This window comes from Bubalus kerabau, chromosome 6 (assembly GCF_029407905.1).
Source record: "Bubalus kerabau isolate K-KA32 ecotype Philippines breed swamp buffalo chromosome 6, PCC_UOA_SB_1v2, whole genome shotgun sequence".
Lineage (NCBI taxonomy): Eukaryota > Metazoa > Chordata > Mammalia > Artiodactyla > Bovidae > Bubalus > Bubalus kerabau.
The window spans coordinates 121,508,762-121,526,882 of NC_073629.1; positions in this window are offsets into that span (position 1 = coordinate 121,508,762).

Sequence of the window (18,121 nt, forward strand, 5' to 3'; positions counted from 1 at the left end):
GATGCTACAGGCCCCACCAGGGAAGAAGAAGTCAGAGTCAGAGGTAAATACTTGGGAGGTGGTGTCCAGAAATTCCAGCAGGAATTCTGGAGAGAAGAGTGAGGGAGAGCGCCTGCTGTGATGCTGCTGTGAGTGTTGGGCAGGGACACACACGGGGCAGCAGAGAAAGAAGCAGGAAGGTAATGACAGGCTTCCCAAGGGAGGGGAGGGTGTCACGGTAATAGTGATGTGCACATAGTTACACGTGTCATGGAGAGACGAGGGAGGATGGAAAAGAGCCAGTGAGAGGGGAGGGCGGATGCAATTAATACATCCTGTATGCTGTTTCCTGATAGACCAAGAGCAGAGGCCAAGAGAGAGGCTGAGCCAGAGCACATGACACAATGAAGGAGACATAAAAGTTGATAAATAAAAACATAGGTATTCAAATCAAGGTTTTGTTAAAACACTCTTTTAAGGAATACAATTGGGATTTTAAGGAACTCCTTTTAAGGAATGTAGAAATAAAATTGCAGGTGAGATGATATTAATTCTTAGATGTTGATTCACAAGAATGACAACCCTGCCTAAAGAGTGACACCATCAGAAGCAATTTTGTGCAGACGTGAGCGGGGAGATGGCACAGCACAGGGGTGGAGACACGTGGTCGATGGAGACACTGGGCCTTCACGGGAGGAGGGGGTTCCTGTAGACCCCACACGCCGGTGTGCTGAGAACATCGAGCAGGAGTTATTTGAGCCATTGAGAGTCACTGTACTTGAAGGGGTTTTTTTTTTTTAGATATAATTTTATTTCTTTCTGGCTGCCCTGGGTCTTCTTGGCTGCCTGCAGGCTCTCTCTACTTGTAGTGAGCAGGGCCTGTGCTCTAGTTGGGTGGTTGGGCTTCCCACTTTGGCGGCTTCTCTTGCTGTGGAGCGCTGGGCTCTAGGAGGCCTGGGCTCAGTATTGGCGGTGTACAGACTTAATTTCTCTGTGGCATGTGGGGTCATCTGGGGACCAGAGATCGAACCAGTGTCCCCTGCACTGCAAGGTAGATTCTTAACCACTGGACCACCAGGGAAGCCCCTGTACTTGAAGTTTTCATTGGAGCTACCTAAAACATGATAAAAGTGAGCTCAGCAAAAGGGGGAAGGAGCAGCGAGTGCACAGCCTGCCTTCCAGCAAAGAGAGCCTGCACAGATCCCTTTCCATTTCTGAACCGCAGTTGCCATTTACTCACTTCCTCTTTCTCCACCTAAAAACCACACATCTCTTAAATTCTCCAAGCAATCTCCCTGGTGGCTGTCTTCCATGGAAGTAGAATTTCTAGGCAAAAGATTCTATGCAATCTTTCTATGTGAATATCAGAAGAAGGTAAACATTTTGTTTGAGCTAATTGTTCTGGAAATTCAGAATCAAATATGTTTCAGCTCACATTGGCCAAACGTGCTGTACCTGGCCTCAGCCTTCTGTATTTTTGTTGGCTCACTGGTGTCATTAAGGTCCTGGGATCCCTCTAGCCCCTCAACCACTGCATTCCACCTCCTACAGCATGGCAAAAAAAAAAAAAAAAAAGGCTCTCTGGTACCATTAAGATCCCTGTTGATTGCAGATCCTGTGATCTTACTGGTGCCTTGACTTACTGCAGCTTCCTAAGTCCTTACCTAGGATTTGTTGGTATAAAGTTCAACCAGGAAAAACAGAAAACAAAACCTGTTTTAGTGTGTCTCTTGATATTTGGTTTTGTTTTTACATTTGCAAGAGCAAAACACAGAAAATGAAGCAAAAGATACTTTCAAACATATACGGTTACCTGATTTAGAATTACTGATTCAAAGAGTGTCTGTAAAAATAAAATGTGACTTCCACTTCCAGCTTTAAAAGGAACAGTATCTGAACGTCCTCACCTGGCACTGGTAATTAGAAAGCTGAACAAAATACTGGAAACAACTGTTTTCAGATCCTGGACAGCAGGCCATGCAGGACTAAGTTCCTAGAGTGAAGATGGATACACAAATCCATCTGATGACTCCCGGCTGTCTGCCTTCAAGCAGTTTCCATGCTGCAGGTACAGGGAGGGGAAGCCAGATGCAGCCCAGCAAAGTGCTGATCTGAGAACACAGGTGAGCCAGGAAGGCACAGAAGGTGATATGTGTTGGGCAGGGGATCGAAAAGAGAGAGCTACTCAGGCAGAAAGAATGATTACAAGTGCCTAATGAGCCCACTGAGTCTCTGTCATCTGATCACACACATGTGAAATTCTACAATGCTGGGCAGGAACAACTTTTGAGGAAAGAATTATTAGTGGAGATCTATACATTGAGTGGGACTGGATGCCATGATCTTCATTTTCTGAATGTTGAGCTTTAAGCCAACTTTTTCACTCTCCTCTTTCACTTTCATCAAGAGGCTCTTTAGTTCCTCTTCACTTTCTGCCATAAGTGTGGTGTCATCTGAATATCTGAGGCTGTTGATATTTCTCCCAGCAATCTTGATTCCAGCTTGTGCTTCCTCCAGCCCAGCATTTCTCAGGATGTATGCTGCATATAAGTTAAATAAGCACAGTGACAATATACAGCCTTGATGTACTCCTTTTCATATTTGGAACCAGTCTGTTGTTCCATGTTCAGTTCTAACTGTGGCTTCCTACAGGTTTCTCAAGAGGCAGGTCCAGTGGTCTGGTATTCCCATTTCTTTCATAATTTTCCAGTTTGTTCTGATCCACACAGTCAAAGGCTTTGATATAGTCAATGTTTTTCTGAAACTCTCGTGCTTTTTTGATGATCCAGGGGATGTTGGCAATTTGATCTCTGGTTCCTCTGCCTTTTCTAAAATCACCATGAACATCTGGAAGTTCATGGATCATGTATTGCTGAAGCCTGGTTTGGAGAATTTTGAACATTACTTTACTAGCGTGTGAGATGAGTGCAATTGTGCGGTAGTTTGAGCATTCTTTGGCATTGCCTTTCTTTGGGATTGGAATGAAAACTGACCTTTTCCAGTCCTGTGACCACTGCCGAGTTTTCCAAATTTGCTGGCATATTGAAAGCAGCACTTTCACAGCATCATCTTTTAGGATTTGAAATAGCTCAACAAATAGATGGAGAAACAGTGGAAACAATGGCTGACTTTATTTTGGGGGGCTCCCAAATCACCACAGATGGTGATTGCAACCATGAAATTAAAAGATGCATATTCCTTGGAAGGAAAGTTATGACCAACTTAGACAGCATATTAAAAAGCAGAGACAGTACTTTGCCAACAAAAGTCCATCTAGTCAAAGCTATGGTTTTTCCAGTAGTCATGTATGGATGTGAGAACTGGACTATAAAGAAAGCTTAGCATAGACGAATAGATGCTTCTGAACTGTGGTGTTGGAGAAGATGCTTGACAGTACCTTGGACTGCAAGGAGGTCCAACCAGTCAATCCTAAAGGAGATCAGTCCTGGGTGTTCATTGGAAGGACTGATGCTGAAGCTGAAACTCCAATGCTTTTGCCACCTGATGTGAAGAGCTGACTCATTAGAAAAGACCCTGATGCTGGGAAAGATTGAAGGCAGGAGGAGAAGGGGACGACAGAGGATGAAATGGTTGGATGGCATCACCAATTCAACGAACATGAGTTTGGGTAAAATCAAGGAGTTGGTGATGGACAGGGAACCCTGGCGTGCTGCGGTTCATGGGGTTGCAAAGAGTCGGACACGACGGAGCAACTGAAATGAACTGAACTGAATGGATTGAAAAGTGTCCAACATTCATGTGGGGCTGAGAATCCTCACCAGCCAGAGTGAAGAAACCTCCTTGAATATGTGGGGCATTCAACTGAGACAGAAAATGCATGTATTAGAGCTGAAACTAAAAAAAGAGAGAGAGAGGGAGATGAAACTAATCACAAGCCTTAAAATAAAGGGCACATAGAATTGCACTAACAAGCCTTAGCAATAATCCTCAAAAGTGTCTGTTATGAAGGTAATCATTTCCTACCAGGAAAAAGCAAAATTAGCACTTTCAGAAGAAATACAAGAAAACAAACCCAAAGACATTTCTATCACCCAGGAAACTTCAAGACATTTAGGGGTCTTGTGTCAGACAGCAGGTCCGATGTATATTTCATATTATCTCATACCCACCCACAAAATAAATATAAACCCCTTTATACACTGCAAATATACTAGAATATTCAAGAAATTGACTACTTTCTGGAAAAATATGAATTCTCAAGACTAATATTTAAAGCAGCTGTAACAAAAGAAAAATAAGCAAGGAAGGCTATAAAATAAATTGTTTTCAAGAATTACTTCTGAAAATCATGTGAAGGTTTTGCAAGCAAAGAACAACTGACTACAAAAGTACCACATAATTTTAGAGAATCAAGAATAGAAGGACAGAAGAAATCTGTATTTTGTGAATATAATTTAACCCTGATATGAGTCGGACAGGACTGAGCGACTTCACTTTCACTTTTCACTTGTGTGCATTGGAGAAGGAAATGGCAACCCCTCCAGTGTTCTTGCCTGCAGAATCCCAGGGGTGGGGGAGCCTGGTGGGCTGCCATCTATGGGGTCACACAGAGTCAGACACGACTGAAGCAACTTAGCAGCAGCAGCAGCATGAGAACTTGACATAAGTGACAGAAAACAAAACCACACACCAATTTTACCTACTATTCTTGGTCTCCTAATCCATTAAATGCTGATTAATGATATATGAATCATTGCAGAGAAATTCTCCATCTCTAAAAAAACTTAGGTTTACTCACAATTTTTGTTCCTTTTAAGTAAGTCAAGCTGTACAGTCTAAGAAGTGCTTGCTCCAGAAGATGTGGAATATATATACAATGGAAAATTACTCAGTCATAAAATCAAATGAAATAATGCCATTTGCACCAACATGGATGAACATGGTGATTTCACTTTAAGTGAAGTAAGTCAGACAGAAAGAGACAAGCATCGTATGACATCACATACGTGGAATGTTGAAGAATGATACAGAGGAACTTACTTACAAAGCAGAGGTAGAGTCACAGACATAGAAAACAAGCTTATGGTTACCAAAGAGGACACGGGGGTGTGGGGAGAGGTGAGTCAGGAGTTTGGGGTCAGTACGCACGCACGGCTGTATGTACACCAGGTGGCACAAGGAGCTGCTGTGTAGTGAGGGAGCTGTACTCAGTATCTTGTGACGATCTGTAACGGGAAAGAATCTGCAAGAATATATAGTCGCTCAGTCGTGTCCAACTGTTTGGGACCCCAGGGCCTGTACCTGCCAGGCTCCTCTCAAAGGAGGGGTCACAAGGAGCTGGACACAACAGAGGGACTAACCACACAAGTCCTACTCTGCTCGTTCTTAGCCAACTTGGAGAAAGACATGACACCTTATCAGCACTGCAGTAAAGTTTTGCTCTAAGATGCCTGCCCTGTAGGGAACAATTTGACCATATTCTGAATTTCAATTGTGCTTGCAAGTAATTTTGTCAGGAGAAACAGTTGGTGAAAGAAAGCACAGCTGACCCAGAGGAAACTAACCAGGTGGGAAAACACAAAACACACACTTAACACACAGTCAAACATTAAACTGATTGAAGACATTGCAGGAAGTGTCCTAATTCATGCTCCATTTGTCCACACTTCATTGAGTGTGCTCAGTTAAGACACTCTGTGTCTACAGAGTGTGCTGTCATTCTGGGCTAATTTAAAATATAGTGTATTAATAGGAAATTGGAGGCATAATAAGGCAAACAGATCAGGAGACAACTGTCCTTGAAAAGAGAGTTGATGACTTAGAGTTCCCAAGAGGAGGGACAGGCCACGCCATTGGGCCACACGGGAAAGGACTGGCCTTGTCCAGAGAGGGAGGGAGGGGAACTCAGCACAGGGGCCTTTACTGTGACTCCTCAGGAGGGAACAGTGAGCTGGGTGTGCAGGCTCAGGACTGGCTGGTGCGTGTGATGTTAGCGGCCATCCTCGGTGTCTGCCTCTGGGTGACAAGGGAAGGGGACAGTGGCCCAGAGCGCAGCTTAAATGTCACCTCCTCAGAGACACGTCCCCGTGCGCATCTGCGGTGACAGCTCCCCCATGTCTCCTGCCCTTACCACCTCGGTCCTTCACGGCACCAGGGACAGCCCTGTCAGCGCCCGCTGGGGCTCGTCACCCATCAGTTCTCGGGCCCCAGGACTCCTCTCCTCCCCGCCCTCCTCTGCTGCAGCCACCCCATCCCGCTGTGCCGTGTCCTTCCCTTCACTCCATGGAGCTGATTCTTCTACAAGCTGTTCTGTTTATTCCTTGTCTCCCTCCACAGCGTCAGCTCTGTGGGAGCAGCAGGACGGTTTCTTTCTAAAGTGTGGTGGTTTTCTGTCTTGCTCTCCTCTTGAATGTCAAGGACTGTGAGGTGTCATGGCTGGACCCCTGCCCCCAGCACAGACCTAGCACACAGCATATGCGCTCTCAGTATTTGGGGATGAACACACCAGTCACTGTGCTTAGCAGTTCAGTTTAGTCGCTCAGTCATGTCCGACTCTTTGCGACCCCCTGAATTGCAGCACACCAGACCTCCCTTTCCATCACCAACTCCCGAAGTTCACTCAAACTCACGTCCATTGAGTTGGTGATGCCATAAAGCCATCTAATCCTCTGTTGTCCCCTTCTCCTGCCCCCAATCCCTCCCAGCATCAGAGTCTTTTCCAATGAGTCAACTCTTTGCATGAGGTGGCCAAAGGACTGGAGTTTCAGTTTTATCATCATTCCTTTCAAAGAACACCCAGGACTGATCTCCTTTAGAATGGACTGGTTGGATCTCCTTGCAGTCCAAGGGACTCTCAAGAGTCTTCACCAACACTACAGTTCAAAAGCATCAATTCTTCAGCACTCAGCTTTCTTCACAGTCCAACTCTCACATCCATACATGACTACTGGAAAAACCATAGCCTTGACTAGATGGACCTTTGTTGGCAAAGTAATGTCTCCGCTTTTGAATATGCCATCTAGGTTGGTCAAAGCTTTTCTTCTAAGGAGTAAGGGTCTTCTAATTTCATGGCTGCAATCACCATCTGCAGTGATTTTGGAGCCCCCCAAAATAAAGTCTGACACTGTTTCCACTCTTTCCCCATCTATTTCCCATGAAGTGATGGGGCCAGATGCCACGATCTTTGTTTTATGAATGTTGAGCTTTAAGCCAACTTTTTCATCTTGTTTTTCACTTTCATCAAGAGGCTTTTTAGTTCCTCTTCACTTTCTGCCATAAGGATGGTGTCATCTGCAGATCTGAGGTTATTGATATTTCTCCCAGGAATCTTGATTTCAGCTTCTGCTTCTTCCAGCCCAATGTTTCTCATGATGTACTCTGCATATAAGTTCAATAAGCAAGGTAACAATATACAGCCTTGACGTACTCCTTTTCCTATTTGGAACCAGTCTGTTGTTCCATGTCCAGTTCTAACTGTTGCTTCCTGACCTGCATATAGGTTTCTCAAGAGGCAGGTCAGGTGGTCTGGTATTCCCATCTCTTTCAGAATTTCCCACAGTTTGTTGTGGTCCACACAGTCAAAGGCTTTGGCATAGTCAACAAAGCAGAAATAGATGTTTTTCTGGAACTGTCTTGCTTTTTCGATGATCCAGTAGATGTTGGCAATTTGGTCCCAGGTAAATAGCAGAGATGGAACACAGCACCCACCATCAATAGAAAAATGGATTAAAGATTTACTGAGCATGGCCCTGGCCATCAGAACAAGACCCAGTTTCCCCTTCAGTCAGTCTATCCCATCAGGAAGTGTCCATAAGCCTCTTATCCTCTCCATCAGAGGGGAGTCAGATTGAAAACTGCAATCACAGACAACTAGCCAATCTGATCACATGCACCACAGCCTTGTTTAACTCAATGAAATTAAGCCATGCCATGTGGGGTCACCCAAGAGGGATGGGTCATGGTGGAGAGGTCTGACACAATATGGTCCACTGGAGAAGGGAATGGAAAACCACTTCAGTATTCTTGCCTAGGGAACCCCATGAACAGTATGAAAAAGCAAAATATAGGACACTGAAAGATGAACTCCCCAGGTTGGTAGGTGCCCCATATACTACTGGAGATCAGTGGAGAAATAACTCAAGAAAGAATGAGGGGGTGGGCCCAAAGCAAAAACAACACCCAGTTGTGGATGGGACTGGTCTCAGAAGGTTTGATGCTGTAAAGAGCAATATTGCATAGGAACCTGGAATTTTAGGTCCATGAATCAAGGCAAATTGGAAGTGGTCAAACAGGAGATGGCAATGAAGGAGGAAACAGATAGAACAGGCTCCATTTGAAGGCAAGACTGCATCTTGGGCCGGACCGTGGACTTTGAGCTATATTTCCAGTATCTATGGAAACGACATGCCAACTGGAAAACCAGGCCCCCTGGATGGAAGAGCCCCAGGGGTCGTACCTAGACTCTCCATTTCCTAAAAGAATACCCTAATTATCTGTGTAGCCGAATAGAATCATAAATTCTATTATGCTTATTGGGGTATGACCTATTGATAATTGTCCGCTGTTAACTACCTAGGCTTAAGGCTTATGAATCACGGGTTAACTTTGATTGTATCTTTCTTTTGCTTTGTTTAGACTAGTTTCAGGGAATTTGGGGAGGTGAGTTTGGACACGTACACTTAGGGTATATAAGGTTTTCAGAAAAACTGGTCAGCATCCTTGGAGAAGAGGAGACTCTGCCTCGGGCCTGCCGGTGTGATAAACTGCACTCCACTCTCTGCATCGTCCTTCTGGGTGAGTTTGTTTCACAGAACGTGTGGCTACAACAGCAAGAGTGAACATCGAGTTGGACTATAAAGAAAGCTGAGCACTGAAGAATTGATGCTTTTGAATTGTGGTGTTGGAGAAGACCCTTGAGAGTCCTTTGGACTGCAAGGAGATCCAACCAGTCCATCCTAAAGGAGATCAGTCCTGGGTGTTCATTGGAAGGACTGATGCTGAAGCTGAAACTCCAATACTTTGGCCACCTGATGCGAAGAGCTGACTCTTTGGAAAAGACCCTGATGCTGGGAGGGATTGGGGCAGGAGGAGAAGGAGACAACAGAGGATGAGATGCCTGGATGGCATCACCAACTCAATGGACATGAGTTTGAGTAAGCTCCGGGAGTTGGTGATGGACAGGGAGGCCTGGCGTGCTGCAGTCCATGGGGTCACAAAGAGTCAGACACGACTGAACGACTGAACTGAACTGAGTTTGTATTGGGGCCAGGCCCTTTGCAGGGTTAAAATTTCCAGTTTCTGAGAATGTAGCCAAGGGGTGAGTCTGAGAGAGGCTCCTGGGACATACCAGAGCTCACTCTTAGCCTATCTGCCATAGAATGGGGTACTGAGAGTCACCGGCTGACAGAAAGGCGTCCCTTTTGTCCCAGTGATCTCCCCGTGTGACTAATGCACGGAAATGGCCGACCGACCCAACAGTCGCGCCCGACAATGAGAGGTGACCCCTAAGAACCGTGCAGCTAGGGCACTGTGTGACCCGGACAGAGACAGATTCCATCCTTTTCACAAGTGCAGGGGAACATTCTCCAAAATTGACCATATGTTAGGCCAGAAAATAAGTCTACTCTAAATAGACTCAAATCGTACAAAGGAACTTTTTCCTGTCACAATGCAATGAAATGAAGTTAATAGTAGAAGGAAAAGTGGGAAAATCCACAAGTATGTGAAGATTAAACACACTCTTAAATAACCAGCAGGCTAAAAAATAATTTAAAAAAGAACTTAGAAAACACCTGGAGAGAAATCAAACTATAAACAGAACATACCAACATGTATGGGATTCTGCAAAAACATCACCAACAATGAAATGTAAAGCTGTGAATGCATACATTAAAAAGAAAGCTCAAATAAGCAACCTATCTTTACACCTAGGCAGAAAAGGGAGAGCAGACCAAACTCAAAGCTAGCAGAAGGAATGAAAAGAGTAAGATTAGTTCTCAGATAAATATACAGAAGAGGAAAACCAAAGAAATCAATTTTAAACAAAAGTTACTTCAAACAGGTCAACAGAAATAAAAAATCTTTAGCTATATTGACTAAGAAAAAAGACAACTAAAATCAGCAACAAAGAGGAAGGGTAAATGTTAACATGACACAATAGGACAACGAGGGAGAGCTCTGAGCAGCTGAGCGCTGTGAGATGGGATGATCTGCTGCAATTCTGTTGTTTAAGCCTCAGTCTATGGTATTCTATTCTGGCACCCCTAGCAAACTAGATAACTTTATCCTCTTTCTTGCAAATAAAAGTTATGAAAATAGTGCCAAAACCCACAAAGTATATAAAGTATCCAAAAGGAGGAAAAAAGAAAAGGACGAACTACCTAGGGTGTTGAGAAAAATCTTTTTGTTTCTTATCAAAGTTAAAAACATCAAAACCACCAGAAAAGACTCATGAATAGACATTTTAGAGAAGCCATACCATAACCGTGGTAAGACAACCAGAAAGTCATTCAGTTGGTAAAAAACAGTAAAATAATATAGTAAAATAAAAAGAGTAAAATGCATTTTATTCTTTGGAGGTTTTAAAAATTCAATTTATTGAAAATTCCAAAGAAGTTATAATACAGGTACATGATTCAAGATACTGAAAATACACTTTGCCTTAATCTGTGCCTCCTGTCATTTAGCCTGTGTGTCCAGGGCCATCTGGCCTCCGCAGGTAGTATTTTGTCTCTTACAGATCCTTCTAGAGTTCCTTGTAAGCAAACATGAAAATATATTTCTCCTTCATGCCCTAATTCAAAACATAAATAGTGGTATATTAAGGATGGTGTTTTGTTACATGTTGCTTTTATTTATTTGACAATGCCTTGGAAATTGTCCTCTATCAGGACATAATTTCCTCCAGAGCAGTGCACTGAATGGATGATGTACTATTATAATACACTTTGCCCATCCACAGTGGGATGATCACTGATATGAAACAATCTGTTTATATTACGAACAAGGCTGCAATGTAGAACTTTGGGCTGTGTTATTCTGCTGCTAGCAAATGTGTAGGATATATTTCCAAAGAATTTGTAACCTGGAGTATTTGTAACAGAGAGAGAATTTGATAAGATGCTACCAGTAAGATCCTTCTGAGCCAGCAATGAGCCTTTCTCTTTAAACTGCAACTTCTCCATCACACCACTCCCCCACCTGTGTTTAAAACTGCTTTCCAACGTTTTCTAACCTTCAGAAACCCTCTACAGTCTTTCCTATCATCAGCACTGCCCTTTATTCTCAGTGCAGTTACAACCTCACCAGGTACGTATTTGTTGTCTCCACTCTCCTCTGGGTCCATCTCTGCTCAACTCACTCCATTAGAGCTGGAGCCAACGTGGCCAGATAACTCCTTGAGTGTAGAGAAATAGATCATGGATGATCTGAACCAGGGAGCCTGATGGCCAGGAGAGAGTCAGGGTCCATAAGGGGTGTAACTGGGGAGAATGAAAGGTATATTAGGTTTTATCCATGGTAATTATTCAGGTGAAGATTCTACAGAGCCCAGACGTGGGAGCAGGAGTCTTGGTTGGAGAATTTGTACTTGGGAATTTCTACCCAAATAGCACAGCTAAAATGGGAGGCAGGGACTCTAAAGGGAACAGCATGTAAGTGAGTCTGCTGTGAACCTGCTGTGAGTGCCAGGGAGAGATACACACGGGGACAGGATGCAGCAGAGAGGCAGGAAGGCAACAGCAGGCATTCCTAAAGGAAGGGGAGAGCGTCATGGCAATAAGGACGTGTCACAGAAGCATGTGCCACAGAACGGTGGAGGTAAATGGAAAAGGGATCAGAAGTCATTAATAAGCCCTAGCAAGTTGCTTCATGAGAGGCTAAAGGCAGAATCAGACCATAGGATACAATGAAAAACAGATAAAATTGGTAGGTAAAACCCCATTCATGTTCAAATCAAGATTTTGTTAAAATGTTCTTTTAAGGAACATAGAAATACAACCTCAGATGGGAGGATGTTGACGTTTAGGTGATGGCTGGCAGAATGACTCCCTGCCTAGAAGAGATGCCATCAGCAACAGTTCTGTGCAGAGTCGGGCAGAGAGCCCATGACACCGGCGGACAGATGTGATGGGAGACACGTGTGGAAAAGGCTGGTGACCGGAGGGCTTCAGGGAAGAGAGGGTTCTTGCAGACTACATGTACCAGTGTGCAGATAACATCAAGGGGGAGCTTTTTGGGTCTTAGGAATTACTTAACCTGAAAAAAATTACTTAAACTGAATTTTAAATTGGCACCATGTAAAGTGCAATGGCTTCCCTGGTGTTTCGGGTTGTAAAGAATCTGCCTGCAATGCCGGAGGCACAGGTTTGATCCCTGGGTCAGGAAGACCCCCTGGAGAAGAAAATGGCAACCCACTCCAGTATTCTTGCCTGGAGAATTCCATGCACAGAGGAGCCTGGTGGGCTACAGTCGATGGGAAAGCATGGTAGGAATAAACCCAGCAACGTGAGCAAGTGTGCTGTGTGCTGGGTTTTTCAGGACAAAGCCTGCCGGCTTTGGATCAACCCCTTTTGTCTCTGAACTTTTCTTGTATTTCATTGTCTTTCTCTTTTATAATTTAAAAGTCACATTCTTTAAACTTTCCAAGTAGTTTTCCTGGTGGGCTTTCTCCCATGGAAGTAGGATTTCTAGGCATGGGTTCTACGTTTCCTTTCTACATAAACTTCATAAAAAGCCCAACATTTTTTTTGAGGCAACAGTTCTTCAAACTGTAGAAATAAATTTATTTTGGTCCATACTGGCCAAGACTACAAAAATTGCTCCTCAGTCTCCTGAGTTTAAAATAGGCTCTGTGGTGCCATCAAGGTTCCTGCTGATCTCAGATCCTGTGATCTTGCTGGTGCCTTGACTACTGCATGCACTCTGACTGCCAGGGCCCTGTGCCATCCATCTGTGTGGCCACGTGGCATCAATATGCTGTATTTATGTGAGAAGTATTCAGAGCAGGCTCAAATCCCGGGATCAGGGGCCTGGCAGCACTGAGCTAGCACTGACTCCGCCCCCCGCCATCCCCACCTCCCCCCACGCCCCCTTCACCACGTGTGCGCCTTCATGTCAACTCAGCCCCCATGTGTTTCCACCCTCCAAGTTGGTGCCCATCTCAGGGCCTTTTTACCTGCTCTTCCCTCTCCTAGAATTCCGTTGTCCTAGAGCTTAAAGTGGCTGCTCTTTTCTGCTCATCTGGATGGCAGCTCAGATATTAACCTCTCGGATGAGCATTCTTGGACCAGCCTGTCTAATGCTGGTGTTTCCCCTTTACCATCCCTCGTGATCCTGATGTTTTCCATCAGTGTTGTTGTTTAGTCACTAAGTCATGTCTGACTCCTGCGACCCCAGAGACTGCAGCCTGCCAGGCTCCTCTGTCCATGGGATTTCCCAGGCAGGAATACTGGAGTGGGTTGCCATTTTCTTCTCCAGGGGATTTTCCTGACCCAGAGATTGAACCCCTGTCTCCTGCTTGGCAGGTGGATTCTTTACCACTGAGTCACCTGGAAAGCTCAGGTTTTTCTTTATAATGCTAATCAAAACTTTTCTCCAATTAAAATTTGTATTTATAAGAGTCTGTGTACTCCAGAAAGTCACATGAGGTCAGGGTCCCTATCTGTTCATTTGTTAACGTGCCTCCATTGATTACAATTCTCAGTTGATAAGTATTTATCGAGTAATTAATACAAGAGCCTTAAGGTCCCTTTAATTCAAATTCATGGATTAGAAATGAGAAGTGAGCTTCCAAGTATCCCACAAGTGGTCACCTCAAGCCAATCCAGAGATAGTGAACTGCACACTTTAGAGCAGAATGAACTGCTAGTGACTGAAAAAGAAAATGGACACTGGGATTCAGGTGAAAAAAATTCTCCACAATATAAACTGTGGGAAAATTTAGTGTGACTTATTAGACCAACAGATCTTATGAAAACAGGAGCAAAAATTGCCTCAGTGACTTGATATACCTTAAGATTTCAAACTCAGAGACTCCTAAGGCCTTACCCAGGATTTATTGGCAGAAAGTTCTTCTGGGGACGGCGGGGGGAAAGCCATCTAAGTGTGTCTCCTGATATTTCATTTTAACATGTTCATGAGCAGAACAACGAATATGAAACAAAAGACACCTTCAAGCCTTTGTGGTTAGGCGATTTAAAATTATTGATTCAAAAGTATAATTTTCTCTTAAAATGAAATGTGATTTCTGCTTCTAAATACAAGGAGGAGTGTCTGGACTTCCTCACCTACTACTGGTAATTAGAAAGCTGAACAAAATCCATGAAATGAACCTTGAGTCAGAAAGCTGGGCCAGAGGCAACCTGGAAACCAACCCCATTACCATAAAACCTGAGACTATACATCACGTGGCGAGAAGTCCCCTGGGCTTCCTCACTCTGCTGCTGTCCTCCTGCGTGCCCTTCCCAATCAAGTCTCATGCTTTGTCCGCACGTGTGAGCCCACTCTAGGGCCCCAAACAGCGTCTAGACTTCCTCACCTACTACTGGGAATTAGAAAGCTGAACAAAATAGGAACCGGTTCTCAGACCCTGAACAGCAGGCAGTGTTAGGGTTCCAGGGCTAGGTTCCTCGAGTGAAGGTGAGCACACACATCAAACCTGATGACTCCGCAGCTCTCTGCCTTCAGGCAGTTTTCACGCTGCAGCTGCAGGAAGAGGAACCATAAACATTCTGGCAATAATTTGAATTGAGAACACTGGTGAGCTGGGAGGCCAGGGAGGCTATAATCTGTATGGCAGAGCATCAAAAAGGAGGGAGCTACTTAGAGAAAAAGTTCCACAACTGCTTAATGATCCCTATAAATCTTTGTCGAATATCAATATGAGGACACACAGGTGAGATTCCATAATAAATAAAAACACAAAAACATAAAACAGTGGTCTCACAAGCAAAAAATCAATCCCTTCTACATTAATTTTTTTTTCAAAATATGGCAATTAAATGAAGGCTAGTGCACAGTACACACATACATAAATGGATGTCTTTCTAGAAAGCAATTTTTTAAAGATGTCAATAAACCTCTTGTCATTCCAACTTTAGAATCCTACTAAAAGTGAAAAAATTAACGTGGCAATATGTCTTTGCATATAAGAGGCATTCGAATAGCTTGAGTATTCTTTAAAAATTTTTTTTAATTGGTGGAAAATTGTTTTACCATTTTGTGTTGGCTTCTGCCGTACAATGCAAATTAGCCAATAATTATATATATGTATATATTTGTATATCACTTGCTTCTTGAGCTTCTCTCCCCTCCTTCAATAGCTTTAGTTTTAGGATGGAAACGTTACATAAGGAGCCCTACATTTAATGCCTAAATACTAAGGAAATTATTAACAATGTCACACATGTTCCTAACTCAATATTATCCTTCCCTTATCAGGCTTATGAATATTTAAAAATACCGATCAGTAAGTGCATTGAGCAGCTACTGTTTGCATTGCAAGAGGTCAGCCAGCACCTCTTGCATTAGGCTGAGACTAGGGGTACCCATAGGAGTGGTAGCAAAACAGGAAGGCATGTCCTGCTGAGAGCTTGTGATGTAGGGAAGTTGGAGGCTGACAGGAACAGGGGCACCCACGGGCTTGCTTAGAGGAACATATTCCTGCCGATTTGTTTCTAATTGGAAAGGATAAATGAGGAAACAGTCATTGACCAAGACCGGACCTTGAGGCCTAGTGCTGAAGACTTTGGGGTTCTGGGTTTCCACCATGGTTGCTGCGGGGCATGGGGCAGGGCCTCGGGGGTTGTAGAGTTTCCTCTGCTTTTAAACGAATATTTAAGACATACTGAAACTCCTCTTTGGTCATCTTCAATTGAGCAGCTATTTTGTGGGTAAACTTTATCATTAATTACAGACAATGGTAATAACTACAGTAACGGCGAGTGATAATAAGTAATTTTCATTATTATAGATTTTAGTATCCTTCATCTACTACAACCTACAGTATAGTGAATTTGAAAGCACCAAAGATGCCTGGCCACCTGTTGGCATTGACCATCCAGCTACGACCAAACACCATGAACGCCAACTGTACAATTCCAGAACGGAGGGCGGAGAAGGTACAGCACCACCACTCCGCACTCATTTCTCTCCCCTAAGCGTCCTCCCATCGACGCAGGTTCAGAGGCTCTTCCAGAACTAAAGACCGAGCCAGGTTCGGTATCCTGGTACCATCAACGGACGTCTCTGGCCACTTTTTGGACCTCAAAGTTTTGTTTGGCGCTTCTCACCACCGAACCCTGGCAGGCTAGAGCCTCGCATTGCGCGACCCCCTTGCTCGCCCGCGTCGAGGGACCCGTGTGTGGTTCACACAAACGACGACCCCTTAAGAACAGCAGAAACTACAGGCGATCCCCGCGCAGACGCAGCCCGCTCTCGGACGGTCGCAGGGCTTGGTGATACGACAGCGTCCGTCGGGGAGCAGCTCCCCCGCCGCCCGGCCCTGGTGCGGACCTGGGCCCTCAGGCGGCGAGGACGTGGCGCCGGGAGATCCGAGCTCGGGGAGGGCTGGGCGTGCAGCCCAGAGCAGCCTTGTTCCATGCGTCCGGCCAGGCCCCACTCCGGGGTTGAACGCCCGGAATTCATGTATGGCAGGCGGGAACCCTGCACCGTCTGCCGACGGAGACACACGGCCATTCTCAGCCGAGAGGGGAAAACAGGAAAAGGTGGAACCAGGACAACGCGCGAGGCACCGTTACTCCCCTTGCCGCGAGCTGTACCCCAGGCGGACGAAACGTTCGGATCGCCTCACAGTTTCTAGAAACACGGCCCGTCCTCGCCACGCAAGCCTGACCGTTCATGTACGGCGTGAGCAGGACGCGTCCGGGCTCGGAGACGGGGCCCAGGGGCTCTCGCCAACGAGCCCTTCGAGCAGCATCTCGGCCAGGCTGTCCAAGACCCAGAGCCTGGAGCGGGGGACCGCAAAGGAGAGACGAACGCCCCTAATGGTGACCCAGGAGCGTGGCCGCCGAGCCACAGGCATTCCTGCGCGGAAGACCCTCTCCCTGCCCGCTCCGAAGCCCCGCGGATGGAAGGGCGCGGGGAGATGCTGGTCGACCAGAGTGAGCGGCAACTTACGCAAGGCTGCAGCACTAGACCGCCTCCCGTAGTCCTGTAGATCCAATCTTCAGCAGAAGCAAGCGTGCCTAGGTCTCCACAACACCGGGGATATCGCCGCCAGTGCTGCCGGCCTCTGGAGCTCTGCGCCGTTTTCGCCGGCTAAGCCGCAGCCCTTATGAAGGTCGCCGAAGGAAAGGAACGCTCTGAAAGCGGCCGCCAGGGGCGCCCGAAAACCGGTTCGAGTGTCCCCGGGACGAGGCGCCGGCAGGACGCAGCGGCGCCGACCGCCCTAACGCCTGAGCTCGCCCGGGGTCTCTGCCTCGGAGGGGGCTCCCCGCTAGGGACAGCGCGACGCGGCGTCGCGGAGCGGCCCAGGCGGCAGACGAGGGCGGGCGGAGGGCGGGCGGAGTGCGGGAGGCCGCGGCGGAGAGGCCCTCCCCGCGAGACTGCAGGGCCCAGGCCAACCTGAGCAAGGGAGATTCTGCAGGGGGCTGGGCTGTGTGAACTGTGAGCTGAAACAGCGAAAGGAAAACAGAAAGAAAAAAATCACGGAAGACATTTTATTCTGTAATTTCAGAGTTGAGATGTTACCAAAGTATAAAATTACAAGGCTCAGAAGCCATAAAGGTTACGACTGAAAACTTGACTATGTAATTGATCTTTTAGTCTTCACCAAGCAAAGCCAGGTGACAAGAAACGGGTGTGTGAGAGCATTTGTGTGACTACATATATATTAAGAATGTTGATATCAGCATTACGTAATAACAGAATATTTAGAAAACACGGCAAGGGACCAGTTAAGTAAATTTTCAGTGCATTCACATAACACATGACTATCAATATGCTTTTTGGTTTACTGCTGTTATTTAAATGAGTTAGGTCCATAGGTATTGACTTGGAAAGATGTCCATGACAAACTGTCAAATGAAAACAAAGTTTTAGCACTTGCAGGGGTGTACATCGGAGAAGGCAATGGCACCCCACTCCAGTACTCTTGCCTGGAAAATGCCATGGATGGAGAAGCCTGGAAGGTGCAGTTCGGACACGACTGAGCGACTTCACT